The sequence below is a fragment of the Peromyscus eremicus genome, chromosome 1 (genome assembly GCF_949786415.1).
Source record: "Peromyscus eremicus chromosome 1, PerEre_H2_v1, whole genome shotgun sequence".
Lineage (NCBI taxonomy): Eukaryota > Metazoa > Chordata > Mammalia > Rodentia > Cricetidae > Peromyscus > Peromyscus eremicus.
Window position 1 is genome coordinate 103,684,738 of NC_081416.1, and position 26,965 is coordinate 103,711,702.

Sequence of the window (26,965 nt, forward strand, 5' to 3'; positions counted from 1 at the left end):
GGTAATGTCATCATTGCCATGGCCAAACTTTGCTTCTCATATCAGTCACTCTCGACAACTACGTGACCTTAAGCAGGGTAATAAAACCTCTATACCTCAGTTAGAAATGATATGAGGGGCTGGGGGTGTAGTTCAGTTGGAAGTGTTTGCCTGGAACGCAGGAAGACCTGGGTTTGATCCCCAGCACTGAGTGGCAATGCTACCTATCATCCCTTCACTTGAGAGGTGGAGGCAGGGGGATCCGAAGTTCAAGGCCTCTTTAGTGAGTTTAAGGCCAGCCTGAGCTTCATGAGATATAGACATCTAGTAGACTGCCTGGCACATAGAGGTACTTAAGAAATCATAGCCATTGTCATGCAGAAAGGGCTAACCAGATGAAACACACCAGACTCGAGGAAGGTCAACCTTACTGCTTTAACTTATTAAAATCCCCAATCTAGGCATAATGAATTTAACACCCTACAAAGCAAACAGAGCAAGTAAAACACTGTCCTGAGTCAGTGAGGCTCCAGCCCTGACAGATCTTAGGCCAGATCCACACGACACTTGAGGCATATCAGTCCAGGTCTGGCAGCTACAGGCCGATGGGTTTGATGTTTTGCCTTCTGCTCACCCTTCGGTGGGAAGACAGCTCTGTGAGAGCATGCGTGCGTGCATGTGTGCATGTGTGCGTGCTTGCATGTGAAGTGGGTAAGGGGGAATCCTGGAAGTGTTCTGAAAAAATAGCAGAATAAATATCATCAATACTCAGCTAGCTTCCCTGGGGAGACTGGCTGACCAACTACGTCTGGAAATCTACATCTTACTCTCCCCATTTGGACAAAGGGAGGTGGTAAGACATACATCACAAAGTTATTGGTCTTGGCTTTCAATACCTTTGCCACTGAATATACCAAAGGGGAGAGTGAGGTGCCCTGGAGAGACAAGAGCACATTGAATTTAGGCCCTGGTCTCAGGGCACCAAGTGTCTGCTGCAGGTAGCACTTATATAAAGTGGGGCTGCTGCTGACCTGGGTAGAGGCCTCCCATTGAGTCTGCGGTAGGGTCTGCCCAGGGTTTCTCCTCTGGACAAGTAAGACTTGTTTTCCTTATCTGTATGAAAGGCATCATACTCTCCTCAGATTGGAGAGGCGAGAAAGTAAAGACACGGTAAAGAAGTTACCTAGACCTGCACCTCACAGGGGTGTAGGAAATGTCGGCAATTATTATTGTAATACAGGTTTGGGGGTTAACTTGCTGAAGAAATTCAACATATTATTATTCCTCTTCTTATATCTACTTCATAGGCCTTCAATTAAGGCATAATTAAAGATTAGCTGAGGTTACAGGGGGGCTGCCCACATTTACTTTCTTCATCCGTCCTCTGTGCTCCTTGTAACTTTTATTCAAGCCTCAGGCAAGACATAAAACTACTCTCCAAACCTCCGACCCTGCTAAAGGCAGATGAGATTTTTGCAACATGCGGAGAGCATGGCTGTGGATTCAATCAGTTTGTGTCTCAGAGGCGTTATGGAGGCCAGGGAGGCTGCCGAGGAAACAGGGGTGCAGAGGGTGACAGCCCAGCTGGCTCCTGAGGTGACAGGGGCAAGACCCGGTGTGCTCTGGTGTCCAGGGACCTCTGTTCTGGTAGCACAGAGTAGGAGAACCTCTCTGTGACCAGAAGAAGCGCACACATGTGAGTTCCCCTCACCCTGGCTGTGCTTGTGAAGAGTCCAGGAGGGCCTTACATCTGGCTATTTCCATCCACCAGCTGCAGGCTGGAGTTTAAAATCCCTCTGCAGGAAAAGGGGAGGGGATGAGCACCACGCTCAGTGAGGATTAGACCTCCATTCTGCCTCTGTGAAATACTTCTAGGAAGAAAAAAGACAGTCATAACTTAGGCAAGGCACAGGGCAGAAGTTTTGCCAGTGAAGGGAGCCCGGCACAGCTCCTCAGGATGGATCCAACCCTGAAAAAGGGAGCTGAGCGGATGTTGCTGGGGAAGCCTCAGCCCAAAGACCCATCAACGCTTCTACCCAGGCTCATCCACATATGTTTTCAAAACAGGAAACCCAAACCTTAAAAAGAAGGTACCAACATTAGCCACTAAAAGACCCCAGTTCCGTCCCTCATTGCTTTGTTATATGATGAATATAGGATTCCTAGCAAATGAGGAGTCATCTGGGACCTGTCCTGTTAAGGACTCCCTAGGTCTCCATTTCTTTACCATTTGGGAGTTGAACTAGAAGAGCTGAGGGGCTTCTTCCCTCCACTCATGTTGTGGCAGCATAGTGGGGACAGCTTGGGCACATCCCAAGAGCTCTGCCTGCTTCCCAAGGTGACTCGCACACAATCGCTTCACATGAGATCAAATTTCACACACTCCGGGGATCCAGCCATTACCTCGAGCCCGCTCACCTGATCTGCTTCTATATGAGTTCATAAAGTAGGCGGTGGGAGATGTGTTAATAGTTTTCATGAGGTGCTGTGGCCCGGGATCTGGGGACGATGTGAATTATGCTGTGTGTTACAGTCTCCTTCATTCTCCCGGGAGGAAGAAGGCAGACATACTCTAGGTGGATTGTTTTTGTTTGGATTTTGGAGTCCAGGGAGTTTTGATTTACTGTGCGGAGGCGATTGTGTCTCATGGCTCACATTGATTTGGGTTCTACTTTTGTAACTCTGCGAACTTTGTCAGCAAGGAAGCGTATGACTTTTAAGAGTTTCTTGAACCCTTGGAAAGCAGGAAGGGGAATGTGGGGGCTAAGCACCTCTTAAGTTCTAGGCACCTTTTAGTTCCCTGGGCAGCGGCTCTGTGAGACCAGCTGATGTGCTCCGCCCACTTTACAGGCGAGGGAATGGACTCAGAGAAATAAGCTAACGAGCCAAGCAAATGGGTTTAATTACAGAGTTAGCATGCTTTGTTCAATTGTGTGTGTGTGTGTGTGTGTGTGTGTGTGTGTGTGTGTGTGTGTGTGTGTAGAAAATGAAATGGAAGAGTGATTCTGAGTGCTGGACAAGAACTAAGAAGCTTGGGTCAAAGGCAGATATCTGGTCCACAGAAACACACAGGACAATCTCCCATGCATTCTTCACAAAGTTCAGAGGCCCCACGGTGTCCTGGTACATCGCCACAACATAAATTGTAACAAATATACAAACATGTGCGAAACTTTTAGATAGGAACCATCCCTCTGACAAAGAATGTCATACTTCCAAATTCCAAAGAAATACATACTTCAAGAAAATTGTTAACATATTTTTAAAATCCTTTCTAGGGAGTTCAAGGAGCTGAACTCTGGTCTAAATCTACTATGGTTGGATGGAACCAGCTCGAGCCAGTCACCCAGTGACCTGGAGGCACCGCTTGCTCCCTTGAGATGGTGGGTTGTACATCCGGGGCGACCTCTAAGGCTCTTCTGAGTGAAAGTTCTAGGATGCCATCTGCAAAATCCACTTAACCTAACAGCTCATTCCCCAGTGAGGGATAAATGAGGTGTTACAGGGCTGCCTTGCGAGTTTTCATGTGGGCAGTTCATCTCCTTCAGCGGGGAGGTGAGTTCCTGAAGGGCTGGAATGTGTCTTAACGTCTGGCGCCTAGCACATGCCCACAACTGTTAAGTTGACGAGCAGAGTAGATGACAGAGAGGATCTTATCATTCCTAGTGCAGTCTAAAGAAAGTGAACTTAGGAGCCAGAAGCATGAAATCTTAATATCACTTCCCTCTGAGCCCTGTTTTCCTCATTTACAAATTGGGAGCAATAACGTTTGGCTTCCTCACAGGGTTGTTTACCTCTTATTATTATTGCCAAGTTCAGGATTTTTATTGAAAGGAAGGTGAAAGAGAGAAAATAAACAAAAATCTTAAAGGCCGCAATTAGCTCTGTAATGAATAGCTTTATTAGGCTAATGGCAGCTGCGTAGATGTAGCCGTGTTCGCTTGGTGTGCAGTTTGGCGGGAATGTGAAGTGGGGAGTGCTGATCACGGGCAAGAGATCATCTCTTCGACTAGTGGGTAGTATAGTCTATGTGCCTCTCGGTATTCTACACTAGCTGCGGGAGGCAGGGACCGCCGTTCTCATTCTCAAGATCAGAAAAGCAAAGTTCAGAGAGGTTAGCTCGCCTGCTAACGTTATACAACTGGTAGAGGCCAGTGGATGGGCAAGACCGGAAGGTTTAATGAACTAGACTGCAAGTTCCCACTAACCCGAGCACTTCAATAGCCTCTCCGCTCCGTCACGACAGAGTGTGCTAGAGTGAGCACATAGGTGGGGAAGAGGAGATACCATCCAACTGATTAGAGCCCACGGGTCAAAATCAAGATGGAGGTCATAAATGGGGAGAGAAGGGAACTGGAAACTGCTGTATATTTTCATCTAATGTAAAGATCGGTTAATTAAGGAAGTTACTCAGTAGAAAAATGGCATTTAAAGGACCCTTCAAAGCCACGTCCCTTCTTCAGGAATTACTTTTCATTACTGTGATTTTTTTTTAAATTAGGTTGGAAATGTGGCCCAGAGCATTCCTGATACTGTTGCTCACAAACAAGCAGCGGTAGAGTGTTTTGTGCATGAAGAACAGTGACCCCAGGCACGTCTGAATCTTGGGGCTCAGAGGAAGAAGAAAGGAGTCATATGAACATTGTCCTCCCTCCATCTGGAAATGAGACCCAACAATATTTAGGTTTGCAGAATTTAGGAGTGACTGTGCCACAAATGCCAGCAATGTGTTGTACTGGCTACAAGTCCTGTGAATTCTTAGGAGGATACTATCGTCAAGGGGCTGGGAAGTTGTTCAGTCTGTATGAGGGCTCCAGTTCCATCCCCAGGACTCACATAAACATGTTCATTAGAAGCATGGTGGTGCGTGCTTCTAATCCCAGTGTTAGGGAGGTGGCTACGAGCAGATCCCTGGTGTCTGAGAGCTGCCAGGCAGCCAGCTTAGCAAAATGGTAAGTCCTGGTCTCATTGGGGGATCCTGTCTCAAAACAAAAAGGTGGCTAGCTCCTAAGAAATGGCATCAGAGGTTGGCTGCTAGTCTTATAAGCACATGTACTCTTATGCATACATGTGTACCCCAGTAACAGCACGCCCCCCAGAGGTGGGGAAGCACTGCATATACCTCCTGCTTAAAGACACCAGAGGACATTACCTAACAAATTAACGTCTCTGAGATCTCATGCAACAAGAAATGACCTTAGTCTTCCCAGAGTTTATGTGTCTGTGGAACCTCTAATCCAAGCAACGCCTGTAAACACTGTGCAGGTCTAGCTCTTCAGGAAGAGCATTTGGAACACTCTCCTTCTTGCTTCATTTCGATTATTCCAAGACTCAGCTCTCTGCAGTCAGTCACTGTCATGATTACTGAATGACTTTTCTAATAGGGATCCCGACTTGACTTTACTTTTAATCAAAAACTTTCCATGACTGCTCATTGTTCTAGAATAAAGCATGGACTCTTCAGCCCGATGTTCAGGCTGCTCACTAACACCACGCTAAGTAATAGCAGCCCTAGGCTACTCTCATCACCATGCTGCCCTCTGGTTCCTAATGATGCATGCTCAGTTTCAGCTTATATTTGTTTATTTTGAAATAAGCTTGACTCATCTAAAAGTTGTAAAAAAAAAAAGTACAGAATTCCTTGGTACTTTTTGCCTGCTGTCTCTCAGTGACAACGTTCAGCTTTTCCCAAATGGTTCTCCTCGTTTCCTGCCTCTGACTCATCTGTCTTGAAGTCCATGTCTGTGTCTCACTTATCTTTGCATCTGTCCTGGAACCTGGCACTGAGCACGGATCAACAGATGTAGGTTCGGGGTTCCCAGACTGACTGTCCCACTTTGTTGTAACAGTTCAAACAAACCAACGAACAAACAAACAAACAACAAAAACCAGAAGCAAAAAAGAACCAGCGCAAACCCACTCAGAATTTACCATCACTTCTTTGAAAAAGATACCTGAGGGTGAAGGATGATGCTAGAGGAAGGGAGTCCTGGTGAGCAAGTGCCTACCCCGATCTGCTCTTCTGTAGCAAGCACAGCTTTGTGCCAAGCACAGCAGGCCATCATCTGGTCGCCCACAGACATGGCAAAAAGAGGGTTACCTTGGCTTTCTGGCACCTTGTCAGGCGTACAGGGCCTGACTTGTATAATAAATGCAGTTTACATACAGTGGGTGGTGAACACATTTCTGTACACAACCATATCCCATCCCAGACCAGATTCCACGTGGCTGCAACAACTTTCTCCCAGCAAAAAGTAAGTGAACGGAGATGAGTTTCCAGGCAGTACTCAGACTCCAGAAGAACGCTGCCCTTTTCTCCAAAGACTGGGCTGTTTCTGGGTCTAAGAAGACAGTTTGCTCTCTCCATTGTGGAGCTAACCATGCCAGAGCCCTGGGCGACTTAACTGCTGCCTGAGGGAACCTCCTGCAAACTTAAACCGAGACTGCCCACTTTAGAAGGCAGTCCTGTGGCCTTTCCAGTCTCGATAGGGGGCGGGGGTGTGTGCTAGTTCACACCCATGCCTCCTTTTTCACTCCGGCCATGGCATTGTCTGAAACAGTTTTCCTTGCTCTGCTTGGAGAATTCCCAGGTAACACAGTCTGAGTGACGAGTGTCCAGTCCTCCCGATCCTGCTCTTGGTCCCCACAGCAGCCCATAGCAACTATAAGCAAAAGGGGTTAACTGCTACTGACCTCCTGGAGAGGAGGCGGGTTTAAATGTAAACACACATAGAGCACCCAGAACAATCAGTAGCTCTTAACCAACCTGCCTGTGCAGTCGCTGCAGTGGTTACAAAGCAAGGCGTTTCATTATCTGCCTGTACGGTCTTTATGCCCTTGCCAGGCCACCGGCTCTTGGAGGGCAGGGATTAGGCTGTCAGTTGTATGGCAGAAGGGGAATTAATTACTTTCTAAGAGCTTAATATTCTGTGGACCCTAGAGTGGTATGCTTTTACCACAACATGTATGAAGCAGAAAAGTACAAAGAGGAAAACAAAAGCCAGTCCCAGGACCCTGTAGGGAACCAGGGAGATGATTCTCTCTGCTGGGGGACCTGCTGATATATGCATGTAAACTTAGTAAATTAGGTCCATGTCCACTACAGCATTTCTATCCAGTTTCTTCTCGGGGATTTTTATACCTTTACTATTTCAACTATAATTGTAGGTGGGCGGGATGCAGCTCAGTGATAGACCACTTCCCTGGCATGCATAAAACCCTGGACTCAGTTTCCAGCACTGAAAAAAAACAACTAACCAACCAAACAAACCTACCAAAACCAAACCAAACCAAATCCCCAAGGTTTTAATAGCCACTCAAAACATGGTTGTGTGGACAGAAAACAGTGTTCTCTGACCCCCTTCTATTACTTGACATCCATGTGTTTTCAGTGTTTTTGCTTTTGAAACCACTTCAACTGACTGGGAGCTGGGACAAGGTGTTTGGGGCTCCAGTTAAACAGGTCTTTCTCCCATTGCAGGATTGATGCTCTGGCCGAGGAAGAGCAGAGAGAGGTTCTTCTTCCTGGGGCCAGTTTAAATGACCATGTAGAAGAAGAGCAGATGTTTCCAGGTGGGCCTACTCAAGGGACAGACCAGACTGTTGGCTCAGACTTAAGTCCATTATGCCTCTACCCCCCAATATTCCATCCCATTAACATTCCTCCTGGGAAATGCAGTTCCAAAGGACAGGCAGGCATTGTTGGGACTCAAGGGCCCTGAGAATGGACCTGTAACCTGAGCCCCACAGGCTTGGACTCACTTGGGCAGGTCACTGTGGGGACATACTGGTGACAGATTAAAGTGCATCTCAGAGGCCCGGATTGTGTTTCCAGAACACAGGTGTGGGGAGATTATCTTTCTGACAAGCCAAGCACTTAGCCCAATCTCCACAGCTGCCTTTGCTCCCGTCTCTCCTAGGCCTACCACCAACAGCAAGCTCAAGCCTTTCTACGTGAGAGCCAAGAGTTGTCTTCGCCACAGCAACCCCCCCCCCCTCCGTGCCCCAAAGACTTTACCCAAAGAGCCTGACAAATTGCCTCACTTTGTCACCCGAGAGAATGAATGAGCATCCTGCATCAAGAGTGGCTGCACTGTGTGTGTCGCTCCACGACAGCGTGTCTCGGGAGCTCTCTGCCGGAGTGGTGCCGAGACAAACAGGCGCTTTGACATAGGGGGCCTGTCTCCTGTTAGTTGCCTGCCTGTGGGCAGACAGAGTGGTTTTTGAGCCTTTCGGTCGCGTCCTCTATTAAAACGGGGCCTGAGCGTCTGTCCTATAACTGCTGTGAAGATGAACCGTGGACTGACACATGAAAGCACTCGGGGCCCCAAGGAAAGGTACCAGTGGGGACATGTACAAGGGACCTGGTGGTCTTGAAGGACAGGAGGTAGGTATGGGCAGGAGAGCCTCCACACCACAGCCTAGGCCTCCCATAGCCCTGAGCCAGGCTGTGGAGGGAGGAGAAGAGAGGAATGTTCAAACAGGGTAGGGCTGTTCTGTGCAGGTCCTGATGACATGGGTTCAGGTGTGACTCAGAGGCAGCTTGGTCCCAGCTCTGGGGGCAGGGAGGCAAGCGCTGGCTGGGGGCCAACTAGGAGCACACTAGATGCAGGTGCTGGGCAGGCGGACATGGGAACAAGGGCCCAGTGGCTTTCTGAGGCCACCCCTAGGTGTCTTGCAATGCAGAGCAGGCTCTCTCCCCAGGCTGCCCTGACTCATTCTCACCTCACAAAGCTGTCCCTGAAGTGGGTAGGAGCTGCCTTTGACAGAACCCAGACTGCATTCCTGACCTGTCTTTCTCCCAGCTTCTCTTCTGTAGGCTTGAGCATTTTCTGATCTCCTACTGTGTGCTGGCTTCATGCTTTCATCCACAGACTTCCCCGGATCCCTGTAACATTTGTGTGATGTAGTCATTTTATTCTCATCCTATACCAGTGGGAGACTTTGGGGACGAGGCCCTTTAAATGGAGAGAACCAGGACAGTACAGTTAGCTACACTGAAGACACTGTGGACCTTTTAGACCAAGCCACCAACTGTCACTCCTTTAGTGCAAGGGCAGAGCTTCCCCCATCCACCCATACATCTTAGCGGTTCCTAGGTGCAAGCTTGTGGCAACGTGAGCAGCCTATATCCTCCAAGAGCTGATGGGCCAAAGAACTGACTCATCCCATTCTTTGGGTACCAGTTCCCTTCATCTGCTCATCTTTTCCGAAGCCCCCTTGCCAACGACTCTCTTCTCTTTCCACATAAGAATAATTATCCCTATTGTGCAAAAGAGAAAAGCAATGCTCGGTCAGGGAGATGGAGTGCCTAATGCTATGAGGCCACACGTGGGGAAAGCAGTGAACTGAAGCCTTTCTGGATGGCTCCAGAGTTAGCACACTATCACCAGTCTTTGCAAGGGAACTCCCGGAAGGCTGGGAGGCTTGTGGTCTCCCAAGTGTAATGAGGGTTCCACCAGACCTTTCACCTGAGGAATTGTTCCCCTCAGATCCTGGCACAAGGATTCTTTTAGATCCTCTCTTCCTGGCCCAGAAATTGCACCAGTTCTGCTCCCAAAGAATGAGGCTTACATAGCCATCCTTAATGAGCACATTGCAGGTGACAAGCCCTAGGCCTGTTTCAGTCAGCAAGTATGCAACAGCCCTCAGTCTGGCTCAGGAGGAACCCTGAAGGAAGGTGATGATTTCATATTCCAGTTTCTAGGCTGTTTTTCAGAAGCTTGGGGTATAGTCCAAAATAGCATCCCGACTCTTGGAAATCGCAAGACAGAGCAAGAAAGCACACCCTGGTGTGGTGATGAGGGCCTGGAGTAGGCATGAGTAGGGGACTCCTGAACCGGGTAGTACAGAGATTAAAGTGGAAATGTTGACCCTCACCTGCAGAAGGCCAGGAAACAAGCTCAGTGCCCTTCCCACCCACATCTGTCCCCTTCACGTATTACTTCCTCTGTGCATGGGGGAAAAAGTCACACTCAGCAAATTGACATCATTTACTTGCCAGTCATAAATTCTCATCTGTCTGGAGCAATGGAAACTGCCAAGGCAGATCAAAAAACTATATTTTTCTTTAGTAAGAACCTTCCCAGATCTTTGGTAGTAGTATAGATAGGACAGCCCATTGGATGGTCTGAGTGATCCAAGAATCCAGGAGCCATATGAATGTCAAAACTAGTCATGAAAATAGACGCCCAAGGAGCTGAGGATATGACTCCGTTGGTAGAATGCTTGTCAGCCAGCGTGAAACCCTGGGTTTCATCTCCAGGATCATATAAACTAGGCATGATGAAGCACATCTGTAATCCCAGCAGTCTACAGGAGTGGAGGCAGGAGGATCAGAAGTCCAGTGCCATCCTCAGTTATATAGCAAGTTTGAGGCCAGTCTGCGATGTATGAGACCGGCCTCAAATGAAACAAAACAGAAACTCCAGATACTCAAATGGGAAAGCTAACAGAAGGTAAGCAAGCATCCCTCCTATCTCCCGCTCTGCGCTGGAAAAGCTCCTATGTACTAAGCACCCAAGCTGCCGAGTATGTTATTAACAGCATGCCTGCTTACATACAACTTCTGGGGACATCTGCTGTGCAGAGGTGTGAATGTGCCTGTGGTACCAGTCCTATTGTACATGCTGGTAGGGCCCACCTTCCCACACCTGTCCTCGTACGTACTCACACTGCCATGTGCCTTGTCCCACGGAAGCCAGCAGAGCAGGTGGCTGTCACTTCCCTTTAGTGTTAAGGCAGGGGAAAGGGAAGGTCCAGAGGACCCAGAGACTTTTGAGTAAAGAAGAGCTGGGCCCGAAGCACTAATTGCTTGGGATGAAGTGGCTGAGGTTGTTTTGCTTTGGATTGAATAACCAAGCCTGTTCCAAAGCCACCCGGGTCTCAGTCCCGATCCTGTAGAAATGAACAAGGCACCTGACTCCATTGTGCTGTGAACATCTTTACCCAGCTTGAGGCCTGCAACAGAAATAAAGGGCTTAGGAGAATTAGTACCCCCGTGCCCTCTGTGAGGCAGTGGCCTTGCTTTGGAGTGAAACATGGACGTTTCTTCTGCTCAGTGTCCTCCTAGCCCTTCAAGCCTCCCAGAGGTTGAAAGATTCAGTCGGCTCAGATGCACCTTCAAAGGGCAGCAGTCACAGCATGCTTTCATCATGGGTTGGGGGGTTGTAGGCAGAGCTCTGGATGTCGGCTGCCTTCCCCTGTGCTCAGTCCTGCTGCTCAAGAATAGCTCTGGAGAGATGGGTCTGGCTTTCAGGGGGGCTTTTGGTCTCTCAGGTTTGGGGCTAATTGTGGCTCTGTTCATCAAATGTCTAGGCTAGAGTCTCTGATAAAGCAGTCACTGCCCCCTCGTCCCTGGGTTAGCAATGCCATACTCTGTTGCACTAACAAAGCTACTGAGGCTCAGAAAGGTGTACTGATGTGTCTGGGCCATTCCATCAGTGAGTAGCCGAGCTGGGTTCCAATCTAGGCCTGTGACACTTCAAAACCTCTTTCTGTTTTTCTCAGACAAAACATCTCCAAAGGATAAAATAAAAAAATACAAAAACAAAAACTTTTGGCATGATTTTCCATATGATTTATCTTCTATTAAGAACTGTACTTTGAGAGCCAGAGAGATCATTCACTGGGTAAGCATGCTTGTGGCCAAGCCTATTAACCTGGGTGAAGGCACACACATGGATAAGGAAATCAGTGTGGTTTTTTTTTCTTGTTTTTTTCCCTTTGACTACCTTTTAGATTAAAAACAGGAATTTCTGAATAACTGTTTTGTCCATTTCTATGTTTCTGACACACACTGACATAATCAGAAAGCGCTTCATGCACCCAATGACACACCTGTGTAGGCTGGGCAACTTTGCACTAAATATTTTTGAGGCTGAAGCCCAGAGAGAGGGACCAACTTATCCAAGGTCACACAGCTGCAGAAATCCAACTCAAACTCAGAAACAAGACTCCCTGGCACAGCACCTCCAACCCCCAACCACAGAATCCAGCAGCTTCTGTGTTTGATTGGATTGTGGTCTGGGCTGGAGATGGGGAGGGGCATAGAGCAGAGTGCTTGGGGCCTGGCTGGGAAAGCAGAAGGGAACCGAAAAGACTTTATGGCCAATGGCTTCCCCCTTAGCAAACTTTACAAAGGAAAGCTCGCCTTTGCAGTGCAGAGGTTTTTCATGTTGCAGCTCGCGTTGAATTGTTTTATGCCGCAGCCATAAACCTCTGACAGAGAGGGTGCAGGGACGAGCCTGACCCAGGTTTAACTGTGGCCCAGCCACTGTAAAGCTAGGGTTATGAGGCTCACTTCTGGTGCCAAGGCAGTTTAACAAGTATGAACGCACATAATTCCTTCCAGCCCTGCCTCGGCATAGAAGAGCTGGGGTGGGGCTCCCTAGATCCCGGGACAATGTGGTTCCTATTACCAGCCAGAGCGCCTTGCTGAGGTCCCCTCTATGCCCAGCCAGACTCCTTTCATCACGATACCCAGCTTTGGGTCCTCTGTAAAACTTCAGAGTGGTTCTGCAGCCCAGCAGGGAAGGAGACGGGAGGAGTGGGTGCCCTCTCCACAAAGGGCCTGTCCCACCTGTGTGAAGGGACCCTGTCCTGAACTCCAGTCTCTTCGCAACCCACACACAACCGCTACACTTATTCTGAAAAATCTCACCCCTAGAGGAACTCTGAAATAGTACAAAAACATCCCTACATTCTTTAGCTAAACCTGCCATGGCTAACATGTTGCCATGTTGCGGTATCTATATTCATATGTAGTTTATTTTTTTTAAAACACAAGTTGCAGGCTTTGGTACATTTCCTATTAGCACACAGCCTAGAATCAGGATGCCCCTGTAGCCTCAGTATCACAGCCTAGCTAAGTTAATGAGCAACAGCCCTGCAATGTTCTATACACACCATATCCAAAGACTCCCACATTTTTCTTTACATCTTAAAAATAAATCAAAATCTGATCAAAATATAACTGAGATTTGGTTGAATTTTGTTAATATCTCTTAATCTAGAGATGCTTTGCAGCTACCCAAACACCTACAATTCCTCTTTGTCATGGCACCGACTTTTCCAAGCCACTGGTTCTCAACCTTCCTAATGCTGCAACCCTTTAATATAGTCCCTCATGTTGTGGTGGGCCCCAGATATAACATTATTTTCATTACTACTTCATAACTGTTATTTTGCTACTGTTATGAATCATAATATGTAAATATCTGATGTGCAGCCTCAGGGGGGTTGTGACCCACAGGTTGTAAATGGTCCAGCCTCTTGCTCTAGAGCCTGCCCTGCACTGTGGGCAGGCTGATTGCGTCCTCAGCTAGCTTTTGGCTCAGTATCTTTGGTGACCCTGTGTCTGGTGTGACAGGCTGTTCATTCTAACTATCCCTTGTTCTTTCATTTCTTCCTCATGTCTTTCTTTCCTTCCTTTCTTTTTTTTCTTGTCCTGTTCCTGAATTCTGGATGGAACCCTGGGCCTTGCACGTGCTAGACAAGTGCTCTATCGCTGAGCTCCAGCCCCAGCCCCTGAGCTTCTCACAGCATTGCTCCCAGCCACCTCCACCGTGGAGCTCTGTCAGGCGCTGCATCCCTGCTAGAATTAGTTCCCACCATGGTTCCTTCTTTTGTAATTAGGAAGCAATCTGTGACACAGGACCAACTCTGTGGGTCTGTCATCTAAACTGCCCCTGCTCTCCCTGTGCCATCCACTTTTCTGGAGGTTCAGCCTCCATGAAGTCATGGTCTCCAGGAGCCAGCCAGATGCCAAGGTCAATGGGTATTTTCACATTTGCCTCCCCCTTCTTTAATTTCTCTTTAGTTGGACATAAAAAACCTAACAATTTCACATATTAATGGGGTAATGTGTATGTGTGCCCTCTTGATCCCTTAGCAGGGATGGACACTGACGCTTGGGCTCCTCCTAGAGAGTGGGGTCTAGCTCAATATCTGGCAGTCTATAAATACATCAGATATCTTTGTAGAATGAATGAGTGAGTGAATGAATGAATGAATGAGTGAGTGAGTTAGCGAGTTAGTGAGTTAATGAGTTAGTGAGTGAGTGAATGAGTGAGTTAGTGAGTGAGTTAATGAGTTAGTGAGTGAGTGAGTTAGTGAGTGAGTGAGTTAGTGAGTGAGTTAATGAGTTAGTGAGTGAGTGAGTGAATGAGTTAGTGAGTGAGTGAGTTAGTGAGTAAGTGAGTTAGTGAGTGAGTGAGTGAATGAGTTAGTGAGTGAGTTAGTGAGTGAGTGAGTTAGTGAGTGAGTTAATGAGTTAGTGAGTGAGTGAGTTAGTGAGTGAGTGAGTTAGTGAGTGAGTGAGTTAGTGAGTGAGTTAATGAGTTAGTGAGTGAGTGAGTTAGTGAGTGAGTGAGTTAGTGAGTGAGTGAGTTAGTGAGTTAGTGAGTGAGTTAGTGAGTGAGTGAATTAGTGAGTGAGTTAATGAGTTAGTGAGTGAGTTAGTGAGTGAGTTAATGAGTTAGTGAGTGAATTAGTGAGTTAGTTGAACAAACGTGTCAGGGGAAAGTCCGGACTGGGAAGGCTGGGCTTGGCATCCCAGCTCCCAGTCTTCATACAGAGAGTACATTTAAACAATAGTTTTCCTATTTTGAAAAAAGCCTAATATTCAAAGTGCTCATTAATAGGATCTTATTCAAAAGCTAACATAGGGGACTTTGGAAGGGCTGCTGTAACTGAAGGGTCTAGTAAGGCCAATGAGGCGATGATGTATTTCACTGGCGCAGTGGCTCAGGGAAGGAGGGAGCGAGTGAACTCTGGAGGGCCGTGACTGCCAGGAGAGAAGGCCCAACTGGAATTTGCAGCGAACAAAGCAGCCGGACTCTAGTCCGGGCTGGTTAGGTGTGGGCCCCATGTAGGATGGGTGAAGCTACATCATGATCCTCTCTGTCCGGCTCCACTCCCTTCTCACCCTTTGTCACCACAGTACTCTTTGATGTGGCCTGTGCATTATTCCAGGGCTTCTCCTGCTGGGCTGGGAGCACCTCTGGCTGGTGAGCAGAGTTTCTGGGAAGCAGAGGGGGCAGAGGCCTCCTGTGCTGGGAGGGACTCAGGGCCAGGCCCCTGAGGGATTTGATGACCTGAGAAGCCAGCCCATTGTCCAGGCCTTAAGGGGCCACTGCCCCCTTGCCATTAACTCACCTCAGGATAAAGGCCATCACCAGTTCAGACAAATAAGCGGCTCAGCCAGACCTCATGCATCATCTTGTCACCCACACAGGGGCCCAACAGGGGTGTCTTAGAGCGGAGAGCACTGGAGTGCAACTCAGCAATTTCCATTCAGCCGGCTTCTGATCAGGGCCACGGGGTTTGGTGCCCAAATGCACACTCAGCTTTGCCCTCCCCTCCAGGCAAGGGGGCTAGCAAGGAAATCTCTGATCTGCTTTGGAGGTTCCCCTAGACCCTGTGGCTTCCTGGGGGGCTGTCAAGAAAGGAGGACAAAGGCTGTTAGAGGACGAAAGAAGGGACCCAATGGGGCAAGAAGAGATCGGGTTGAAAGGCCAGGCACACTGGGGATGCAGCATGCCACCTGCTATCTGTGTGATCCTGGGAAGATTGTTGGATCTTTCGAAGGCTTACTTAGCCCAGTACGTTACTAACAAGAACAATGACAACAATAAAGAATTTCCATTTCGATCCTGACACCAGCCACGTACTTCGCTAATGCTTCACCTCACATTCTAATACTAGGGAAAGGAGGAAACTCAGAGGTTCAATCATTTGCTAATCACAGCTAATATATAAGGAAGCCATGCTGTAACTCTCTTGCTCCAGAGCCTTCTCATCTCCTGGTGGATTCAGTCTGGACAGAAGAGGCAAAGCATCCAGCACAGCACCTATGCCCTAGGTGCTTGATGATGGGACCCACTTTTCTGCCACACAATCTGAATGTCACTTGAAGCCCAGCTGGGTACAGAGTAGCACCCCTGCCTTCAGATGGTACTGCTTACTCCATCCCCATGTCAACCCCCGGAAGATGGCGTTTGCCGGCGGACTGCCTGACAGAAGGAAGAAGATGAAGTGGATGTGGGTCTCGATGGTGGACCTGTCACACTAGCTCTTATTCCACAGAAATGAAGAGAATTCTGCCTCTCTTCAAGGGTTCCAGTGGACCCCAGTGTCTCTGTCACATAGCTGTTCATAGAGGACAGGGCTGCAGTCTGACCAGAGCGTGCATCTAGCAAAGAACCCTAGACAGCGTACACCAGGAAGGGACTCTTGTGTGGTAAGACCCCAGCATGAAGCTGGGAGTATCTGGCTACATATAGGCAATTAACATGCAATACACCAATGTCAGGCCAATCATCAGTGAAAATGCAGACGATACAGGGATCCTCCAGGTTGCATGGAACCTCTGTAGCTCCAGCCTTGAGAACCCTCTTGTCCTCATGATGCCTGCCTACTTCAGGGCTGAGCTGTTGAGGTGTGAGTCCATCCCCCAGAGGCTGGAGGAGAAAGCAGTCTGATGGATCTTCTCCACGGGTCCTAGCACATAGTTGGTCCTGATCATAATTTGCTCAATTGAATTGCTTCTGAAGGGTAAACAAGGCTCTTTCTTTCCATATTAGTCAAATGAGACCCCCCCACACCCCGGTCTCACTGTAAAATGAGTGAGTGTACAGAAGCTTTTGCTCTCAGCATTGCTGGAGATCAGCGGCAGGCTTTGTTCCTGGGCATAGAGGACGCTGTCTTAAGAAACAGGTAAAGATTGGACAGAGGGCCTGGGCTTTCACGTCGGAGTGAGGCCTTGAGCCACCGAGATTAGGTTTTGGAAGGATCACTGTGGCCGAAGGGAGGCATGGGAGGGAGGCAGCAAGGCAGAGGGGATGGTCCTGCGATGGTTCAGGGCAGGAATACCCTAAGAAGCACTATGAATGAGGAGAGCCGAGTCCACAAAATCAGCAAACAGGGAGGTGGCATCTCAGCTTCCGTTTCTTGTCAGGATGACAGTAGACAGATGATCAAACTTCCGTACATATGCAATAACCTTCTCACTCTGAAAAGTGCCCTCTATTGGTTTCTAATAATAAGAGGGGAGACTTAGGGGAGAGTAGGCATGGGGCAACACTGGGCCTGCTCTGCCCTTGAGCCAGCCCCCGGCTCACAGATGGGTACTGAGTGAGACAGAGCGCTCCTAAGGTCACACAGGTAGTAGGGAGTAGAAACGAGTTCTCCTCGGGTATGTATCTTGGAAAACTTCCTCTGGGGCACTGAAAGAGAAGTTTCTGGAAGTATAAATACATGTACTATTATCATGAGCTGTTGCTGCAGCTTTCTAGAGTTATTTATAGAAACATGATCTACCAGGAGAGAGGGAAGGGGGCATAAATGAATTACCAGTCAGTTTCCTCTCCTTTCAACTCCGTGGGGAAGGCCGCTGGCCAGAAGGAAAAGGCCTCACGGTGCCAGACCGGTGGGGACCAGGAACAGTGCAGAGACTGGCTAGGAATTCAGCAAGGCAGTGTTTCTAAGACCCCCTTGCTATGTTTGCTTAGCTGCTGCCTTGGGCTCCCTTCCTCCCTCCCGGCCTGAAATCTTTGGAAGTCACCCAGGGCAGTGTGTGTGTGTGTGTGTGTGTGTGTGTGTGTGCGTGTGTGTGTGTGGTGGGGTGTCAGCTGAGGACTCCTAGGCAGAGTTGTTAATTGCTGTGGCTCTTCTAAGCCTGGATGGGAAGGAATGAAGGCATCTGCCTTCTTTCCAGGATATCTGGACACTTCTGTGCTACGGACGGGGAAGAAGGAAAGCGACCTCCACTGGGCATCTCTCGTAGGGAAGATGCTCTGTTTTCTCATTTGCACAGCAATCTTGTGAAGCTGTCCAAAGAAATCTGACAAAAGAAGAGCTAGGCCAGGAAGAGTTTGAACAGACTCCACATGGCCACACATCACAGCAGGGATCTGCGCACCCCCAATCATCTTTCCCTACCCTGCTTCCATCTGGACACCCCCCTAATCATCTTTCCCTACCCCAGTTCCACGTCGCGCCATTTCTGGTTCTTCTAGTTGTGTAAAGCAAAGATTTTTTTTTTAAGTTGTTGAATCTCAAACACCTACATAAATAATGGCAACTCAGAGGAAGCCACATGGTTTCCTGGTCCACACTGAGAGCCATTAACCAGTAATGGGGGATCCAGCTGAGCTCAAAGCACCCAGCTCAGACCTGATGACAGGGGTAGAGGGCCAGAGACAGAGGGGGAGGGTGGGAACAGATGGCCTGCAAAGACCAAACTTAGGGGAGGGAAGAAGACTGGGTGCTGGGAGCAGCCGGAGACATTTATTCTCAAGGTGAGAAGGCTGGGGGTGGGGGCACTAAATGCCTAGACAGCGGTCTAGAAAAGGCTGCAGAGCTGTGTCCCCTGTGGATGATCTTCAGCCTCTGGTGAGAACAACCATTAAATAGTTCTCCCATGGGGAGGGCTTCCTTTTTCAACCCTTTGCACGAAGTGATGGAGGAAATCTCGCCTCGGCACCCAGTGCATGTTTTAACATTCAACACTTGCCAATGTCCCTGTTTAACAGAGAGAGACAAGGCTTTGCTCCACAGCCCTGAGCAGGCATGCTCTCCCCAGAACATGATAACCCGATTTCATTGTGTTTATTTTTACACTTAGCTTCTATTTATGGCCAATCATATACTTGCCATATGGTAAGGGAATTGCGGCAGTGGTACCCAATTCCCTCTTAAAACAAGGAAATTCAGTTAAATCAAAAAAGTTTGGGGAAAGAGGTAGTTTAAAAGAACATACTAACAGTGTCGGTGGGCATGATGCTGGGGTTCACACCGTGACGCAGACACAGAAACAAACAAGGTCTGGAAAACGTTGATTGTGCCCAGTTCTTTCACTGCCCAGACTCATAGGACAAGACTCCTGCAGGGTGGCACGGAAGGCCAGAGACAGGCTGAGGGCGCCACTCGGGTGTCCTGATTTGTAGCCCCGTCACTAGTGAAATTTCATGCTAGCTCGGGTCCCGGCAGCGCCATCAGCTGAGGTTTGGAACTGGAGAGCAAGCTTTGTTGATGGCAGTGGCCTCCCAGGCTGGACTGACTGTTGAACAAGCCAATCCTAAACGGACATACAGCTGCCCTTCTGCACACTCCGGGACACAGCGCTCACCGAGGCCCAAGCTCAGGCATCCTTGAGGCTCTGGGGATCTAAGCGTGAAGGTGCTGGACGGGAACTTCGGGAAAGAGAGGTTTGCCCACATGTGAGTTATGCTAACTTCCCGACTCTCCTTGGCCTCCTTCCAGGCTCCTCCTCAAGAGCCTGGGCACCCAGGTGTCAGAGATCCTTTCAGATGTGGTCTGCTATAAAGGAGGACTCCACAGAGCCGGCCACTAACGTTTCCATGGGAACACAAAGCAGGCTGTTTCCAGATGGAAAATGTCAGGGCACATGGCTGACATGCCTCCTCGAGGGGTGGCCTTGGAGTCCTGAGATCCAATCAAGCCACACGCTAAACGTGCTATTTTTGTACTTTTTAATACAACTGTATTTGGGGAAATGAGTGGATAAGAAATGGCAGAGGCTGCATTCTAGTCACGTGAGTGACTAATTAGAGGGCCTTGGTTCTCCCAGGACACTGGGTTACATTAATTCAAAGTGTGACTTGTTTATTTTGTAGGGTCAAGGAGAAGCTTTACCTCCTAGAAAGCCAAAGTGGCAATTAGATTACAGTCACCAGAGTTTGCCCGAGGTAACGCATGAAAAAGGGCTTTGTAAACTACATAAAATAGAAGTGACCCTGTTGAGGGTATCCCTGCTGCCCCCAATTAGGGGGCATAATAATTTGTTCCTGGTGGGAGGCATAGGTGAGCCCTGGTCTAGTTAAAGGGAGCACCTGGCAGAGGACAAAGAGCAGAGGAGATGGGCCCACAACTGCAGACCCTGTCTGCACCAGGACTGGTCTCTACCTCTGTGGATCTGCGCCTGGGTGGCTCAGTGCACTGCTCCCATGTCACATGCCAGGGGTGCTAGTGGGAAGGAAGAAGTAAGGACAAACAACGGATTTTTCTGTGTAGTTGTGATTGTTTTCAAGTTTGAAGTTAGGAGGCAGACATAGCCAGAGCTGGCCTCCACAAACTTGGAACTGACACAGGAAATGAGACACTGGCAGAGGCGATATCTGCTCTGAAGACAACAAACCTTGGTTGTTTCGGCCGAGAGAGCTCAGCCAGGAAAAGGCTTGTCTCACAAGCGCCAGGACCTGAGTCTGATTTCTAGCACCCACATAAACATCTGGGTATTGTGGTGGACACTTAAAATCCCAGTGCCAGGGAGGTAGAGACAGGAAGATCTCTGGTGCTCACCGACTAGCTAGATACACATAATTGGTGAACTCCAAGCCAAAGGAAGAAGGAAACATTGCTAAGGATGGCACCCAAGGCTGTCTCTGACCTATATGTGCATGCATGCACATGCCCCCCCCCACATGCCCACACACATTGAACAACAATAGCAACTTTGAAGCTGGGCATGAATATGGTCATGGGTAGCCGTTCCTATAATCCTAACACTTGGGAGGCTGGCATGGGGGCATCACAAGTTCGAAGTCAACCTGGACTACATAACAAGGCCAAGGTCTCAAAACACCAAACCAAACCAAACTATACTAGCTAAGCAACCAACCAATCAACTTTGTTTGGTTGCAAAATCTGTCTTGAACAGCCATAAGGCCTGGAGTCTGTCTGTCTGTTTTTCTTTCTTTCTTTTCTTTTCTTTTCCCCTTCCTTCCTTCCTTCCTTCCTTCCTTCCTTCCTTCCTTCCTTCCTTCCTTCCTTCCTTCCTTCCTTCCTCCTTTCCCTCTAGCATAAACTATTTGGATGCTTTACTGCAGAGATGGTGATGTGCTTGGTGATGGGAGGGGTTACAGGGCGAGTACACAGTGTTCACTCGATTTACTTTGTGAAATCTGAAAACACTGGAATCCACAAGGCATGTGGTTCCAAGGGCTCATTTATTTTATACGATCTTTCTGCTTACAACACTGTTCACCTTCATCTCTCTGAAGAACATCCACCGACATTTAGCATGTCAACGGGGATGAATGAAGAAAGGACGGATTTCATTTGTCTTCCTTGAAGGAGTAAGGAGATTGAACTGACTTCTGCACACAGCTTGTGTCTTAAGAATGTATTCACCAACAAGCATCTTCTGATGCCAGAAGAGCTGAGGGAAGCGGTGGTGGACAGGATTGACAGAGTACTTTACACACCCTAGCAGCCTTTCGCCCTGGGAATGTGTCAAGCAGGCAGACCCAAGTCCTGTGGCCACCACGGATTCCACGAAATTCATAGTGAAATAAGAAAAACAATCTGGCTGGGCACATCTCTCTATCCTTAGAGGCAGGCATCACTTGGCTTCTGATTTCACAAGTTGATTTAAAAGGACCCAGCAGACTCCCCTGGGAATACTGCATAGGCTCTAAATTTTTTTTTTTTTTTTAAGAAAACACTTTTTGGAAGGAGCTTGCATACATAGCAGTGTTTCCCATTTAGAAAGAAAAATAAACACTCCTCTGCTGGATTGGAAGTCAAAACAAAAATAATCCCAGCTGCCTAAAACCTAAGCAAGTCAATGAAAATGCTAAACAACCTTGCTGCTGGCCAGTGAGGCATTTTCTAAGGCCAGGCAGGAAGGACCTGGAGCCAGGGAAAGCCAAGGACACATGGCTTTGGGGGATTTTTTTTTTTTTTTGTAATAATTTTGCAACAAATTTTTGTATTGAAAATATCTAGTCTGATTGATCTATGAAACCCTTGAAATCCTCATAGAAATATGCCACAAAGATTCCACGTTATGGTCTCAGAGAGGCCTGGTGTTCAAATCTGACCCTATCACTTAGAGGCCCTGTGAGGCAGAGGAAGGGGCTCACCTCTCTGGGCCCCTATTACTTTGATGAGACTGAAACATGTCACAGGGTAGATAAGAGGAGTCAGTGACTCCCTAAGGAGGCTCCCCAGTACTGGGTGCTCATCAGTGTTTGTGAGGTGACAAACAGGAGTGAAACAACCCAGAAGTCTTCAAAAAGAAAAAAAGTCCAACCCAGCTCTGGGGGATTCCTTCTATCTTCAGTCTTACTGTGGATACAGAAAGACCTGGAGCCAGCATTAGATAAAAGAAAGAGAGGCCCTGGAGGCAGTACGCTTTGCTTTTGAGTCTCTGTCTTCCAGTGGGGCCGTGATTAAATCACTGCCCTCATCTCTGGGCTTCAGTTTCCCCCAAAGTGAAATGCCAATAAACTCAAGTCCAAAGATGATAACACATATAGGAAATGTGTGCATACAGAAGGTGCTCATTAGATGCATGTTCTCTCACCATCCCCCAACACCCCCAGGCTTCGAGAAGCTCTTCACAGCCTTCTCAGGGCTCTTTATTTCCTGACCCTATTAAGCCCTACCCCTAAATTTCCAAAGCCCCCTGGCTTCAGAATTCAGATGAGCACAATTCATGAAACACTGTTGATTCTGGACGTTTCTATGGGGTTAGGACAAGCATCTACTTAATCCTAACCACTTCCTGAGAGCCTGGACTGTGACCAGTTGATATTTTGGTGAATTCTGTTCCTATTCACACCAGTGACTTCTGGAGGAGTGCCCTGGGGAGGATTAGGATTGTGATGACAGAAAGAGCCGTTTACCCTCTCTTCTTTTCTGGGGGGACAATGAGCTGTGTGGAGATGCCCCACGCTTCTCTCTGCACTTTACATGGGGATTTCTGCAGGGCAGCTCTGAGGCCTCGCAGACCCAGGTCACAGCTCTGGCTGGAGCTGACAGGGCTGCTAGGAGAGACTCCGGAAGAATAGCTAGAAGGCAGCCTGGGCCTTGAGAAGGCTGGTTCCAAAGGGACAGCTCCCTCCCACCACTGGAAAGTGAGAAACCTCTGCACTGTCATCCTCCAGTAGCCAGGGAAGCAGCCTGTGTCATGGAAAGTACAGTCGGAATGAAGTCTCAGGTGAGCCACCCTTCAGGGGGTTAGCATTTGACCTGCCTAAGGTGGCCTCAAACCTCAGCTCAGTAGCAGAAGGTGGGGTATGGCCATAGGGACGCCCAGGACCTTTTAGGTCAGCAAAGTGCTCCGCTTTTGACTCACATCTCTACTACACAGCTTTGTCATTTTAAAACTATCTAAACCACAGCAGGTCGTCCTCACCTCATGGGTGGAGCAACTGACTGGCTGTGAGGTGATAGGGACCTTGGCTAAGATGGCACATTGAGGATCTGGCTCTGTAGCTTGTTCACTGGGTCATTTATTCACTTACGAGGTAAACACTGAATAAAGAGCATTTGTAAGACTGGGGACCAAATTGATAAAAGTGTTGTTTCTGGAATACAGATTGCATGAGAAAGTCACTTTTCACTTTGCTGGATTATCTGAGGTGTAAACAGACAGCCTTACTTTTATAATTAACAGAAGCAATAAAGATAATTTCATTAAGATATATTCACTGCCCCCTGAAAAATCAAATAAAACCTTACAAACATTTACTGGACCCACAATGTAGTGACCTGCTTATTGTCACTTGCACCAGAACAGGACCCTCCCACACGGGACTTCAGGGCCAGGAAGACAGTAGGACTCTCATGGCACCTACCCCAGAACAGGAGCCAAGTAGGATGCAGACTCTCCCTTCCCGCAAAGGACACATTTACTAATGACGTTTAGCGCGGCCCTGGGGAAGGACTACATAGTATGTCAAGGCCCCTGGGAAGCAGGAGCGCAGAGGAGCTGAGCTGAGCGAACAGCGGGAGGCCAAAGGCCTCCTGTGGGCTCTGCACATCAACAAAGCAGCAGCTCCTCAGCCTGCCTCAGAAGTGTGACAAAGCCGCTGCTCCGGGTCAGTTATTAGCAAAGGGGGGAGATTAAGGACCTTCATCTCTTGTCCTCTCTCTTCCTGCAAGCCTTATTTACTCAGAAACGAATGAAGAACATTATCATTTATCTATCAATCTATCTATATTTGTTCTATATATGTGCACTGATATATACATATATTGATAGATATTTACACACATAATTTTTCTTCCTCATTAAGCTCATAATGATAACTGGCAGGGGCATGATCAGCACCACATGACATTAATAAAACCAGAGTATTTTAGAAACTGCTCCATCCCTGGTAAGATGGCCTGAGGCGAAAGAGTGATTTGTCAAGGACAAATAGCCAGTGAACTGCAGAGCTGAACATGGAACACAGGTCTTTCTCCCATAGTTCAGGGTTCCTGTTTCTGTTCTCTTTGAGGATGCTCTGTCTCAGAGGAGGCCCCAAAGATATGGGGCCCTGGGGTGAATGGGTTTGGTCAGAGTATGCAGGGCCTGTGTGTGCATGCTCTCTCTATTCAGGTCCTGGAGAAGCCAGTGATGTTCTCTATGAAACCCGTCATACCCTTCCGTGTCAACAACTGTTTTGTGCCCAGTTCCGAAGTGCAAAGGAGTGGGAACGGGCTCCCCAGCTCCTACCCAGGATTCTATGTCCATGCACGTCCAGAATAGTCCTGGTATCAAAGTCTGACCCATCCGACCCATTCCTTCCCACCCAGCCAGCATCTCCTACAGGAGGCATTTTCCAGTTCTCTCAGGCAGTGTGGAGACTTCCTCTCAGTCATCCTGGCATCCAGCATACTAAGCTCTGTCCTCTTATCACCTTTAGCTGTCTCCCTCTGCTCCTGAGAGAAGAGACAGCCTTTGATATCTCCCTCAGTGTGCTGAGTGCTCCATGATATGCGGAGAGCTTTTACAGACAGCTCTGTATGTCCTCCACAGGGAAGTGGCAGGTGACGAGGCAAGTCCCACCATTTCCCAAACTTCCATCCCAGACACTATGATGCTCTTCACTGTGACCTGGATACCATGTTGCCTGCTTTTACATTTGAAGAAACTTGGGGAGTCAGTGAGACTTGTCCAAAGCCCCCAGGCACAGGGCTTCCTTTGGATGCAGAGCTATATGGTCCCAGTGTCCACCGACAACCCTGCTTCATGCTTCTCTCAATCTCAGGCACCTTTTCCAGAATATGGTTTAGAATGTAGCCCCATACAGGCACTTACAGGATTTATTTTATTTGAAATTATGTGTATATGTGTTTATCTGTATATGGGTACGTGCACATGTGTGCTGATGCCTGCAGGGGCCAACAGTATTTGATCTCCCTGGAGCTAGAGTTTCAGGTGATTGGGAGGCACCTGATGTGGGTGTGGGAACCGAACTCAGCACCTCCAAAAGAGTAGTAGTCACTCTTAACCACTGAGCCATCTCTCTAGCCCAATACAGGCAATTATAAATAAATGCTTGCCACATCAATACAACCTCCCGCAGTATTTGTTAGAAAAGCCTAATTTCTTTTCTTCTATCAGAATAAGGAAACTTTTGAAGGTGCCATTATTGTGACCCCGGGTTCTCTCACATAGAGTCTTTTATCGCTCTTGCTGGCTCTAATCCCCAGCAGGAACATCTTTGCACAGAAGTGCACTGGCCCCGCTGGACAGGTGGGTGTCATGGGCCAAGTGTAACAGTGCAGGATCAGGGTGGTGCTCTTTCACCACATCCTCCAACCTCCCCTCCTCGAGGAAAGCAGAGGGAAGTGGAGAAAAGGAGCGAACCATGGGAAGAGCATGCTGAAACCCAGCTCTTTTGCCTGTGGTCAATCAGCTCTGCAGCTGCCCTGAACTCCAGGGCAGAGTACTTTCAAAAACAGCCCCGAGCTTTGGGCAACATCCTGTCCCTCAGTTTTCTTATCTAATGAGGGACACTGTAATACCCCTCTCTTGGTAGCCTTGTGTGTAGGATCTGATGAAGCAACAGGTGACTGCGCCTGATGCCTGACGATCGCTCGCACCCAGCAGCAATCTGATAGGAGAAGCAGCGTGTCACCCCACCCTCCAATTTGTGTCTTTGTTTCTGCCTGGAATTGAGTCTCTTGCTGTGTGTGTACCTCTGTCTCGCGCACCTGTCACGGGACAAAGCCTTCTCCTTGCAGCAGAGACTGTAGCTGGCTACCCCAAGCCCACAGAACCGCCCAGGTCCCTGCCTGCTCACGAGCCCCTCCATGCACCAGGTCACTCGGCTCTTGCAAGGGGCAAGCGGCCGGAACAGGCATACATAGCCCATGAAAAGAAACAAACCATTAAAAGTTAGCAAAAGAGAGAAGCACTTACCGTTTGCTGCGACCCCCAGGCTGGCGGAGCCACTTTTAACTAAGAATGAGTTAGGGACAAACTCTTCCTCAGAGTCTGAGTCCGGGGTTGGCTGGGCCACACCGTTGCCTAGCAACCGCCTCTGGCTCTCATTGGCCGGAGGGGAGGGGGGGCGGGGAGGGGGACTGCTCAATAGGGGTTGATGAAGCAGATGAACAATGCAAGGGAGCACCTGCGGGCCACAAAGACAAACACAGACAGAGAAAAATAATGAAAATCGGTTTCGAAGCACACGGGGAAGGGGGAGGCAACAAAATAAAACACGCATCAACGGGGGAGGGAGCTCCGAACGCTACGATCCACTGCACGTGTGGCCTGGACAGGGCCTGTCCCTGTGCAGAGAGAGTTGGTGAGCAGCGCTTGTTCTGAAGAGCAGGGGCGGGCCCACAGAAGTAGGCCTAGCAAAGACCACCTCAGAAACAGCAGGAGCGTCTTGTTTAGCCTTTCTTCTTTTTCTTTGACAGAGGCCAGAAAGCCTGGAGGTGTCTACTGCTGACGGAGCCTTTATAGAACAAGAGGAGGCTGCCTTCTATGAGCCACAGTGGCCTCTCTGGTAAAATGAGCAGCAGCCGGGGTTGGGTGAAGGCTGAGCCCCTGTGACCCAGCCATTCTGTGATGTCACTGAACTGAAATGATGTTCTTATTAGTGAGATTTGAATCCGACTTGCCTATACCAAGTCCTGGGCCTCATAAAAAGGTAGTGAGAGCTGGAAAAAATGATCTAAGGCTCTCTCCTCCACCTTTGGCGGTCTACAATTTCAGCGTAGCCGAGTTTTAGTTTTC

General features: G+C 48.5%; 1 protein-coding gene across 1 annotated transcript in view; it reads right to left on the reverse strand.

Moving 5' to 3' along the window:
• Positions 1 to 26,230, reverse strand: part of Tenm4 (teneurin transmembrane protein 4) — a 275,039-nt gene extending 248,809 nt beyond the window's left edge. The window contains exon 1 of the mRNA XM_059271229.1: positions 26,144 to 26,230. The gene's annotated coding sequence lies outside the window, so the exon portion shown is untranslated. The remainder of the gene's footprint in view (positions 1 to 26,143) is intronic.
• Between the last annotated feature and the right edge of the window lie 735 nt (positions 26,231 to 26,965).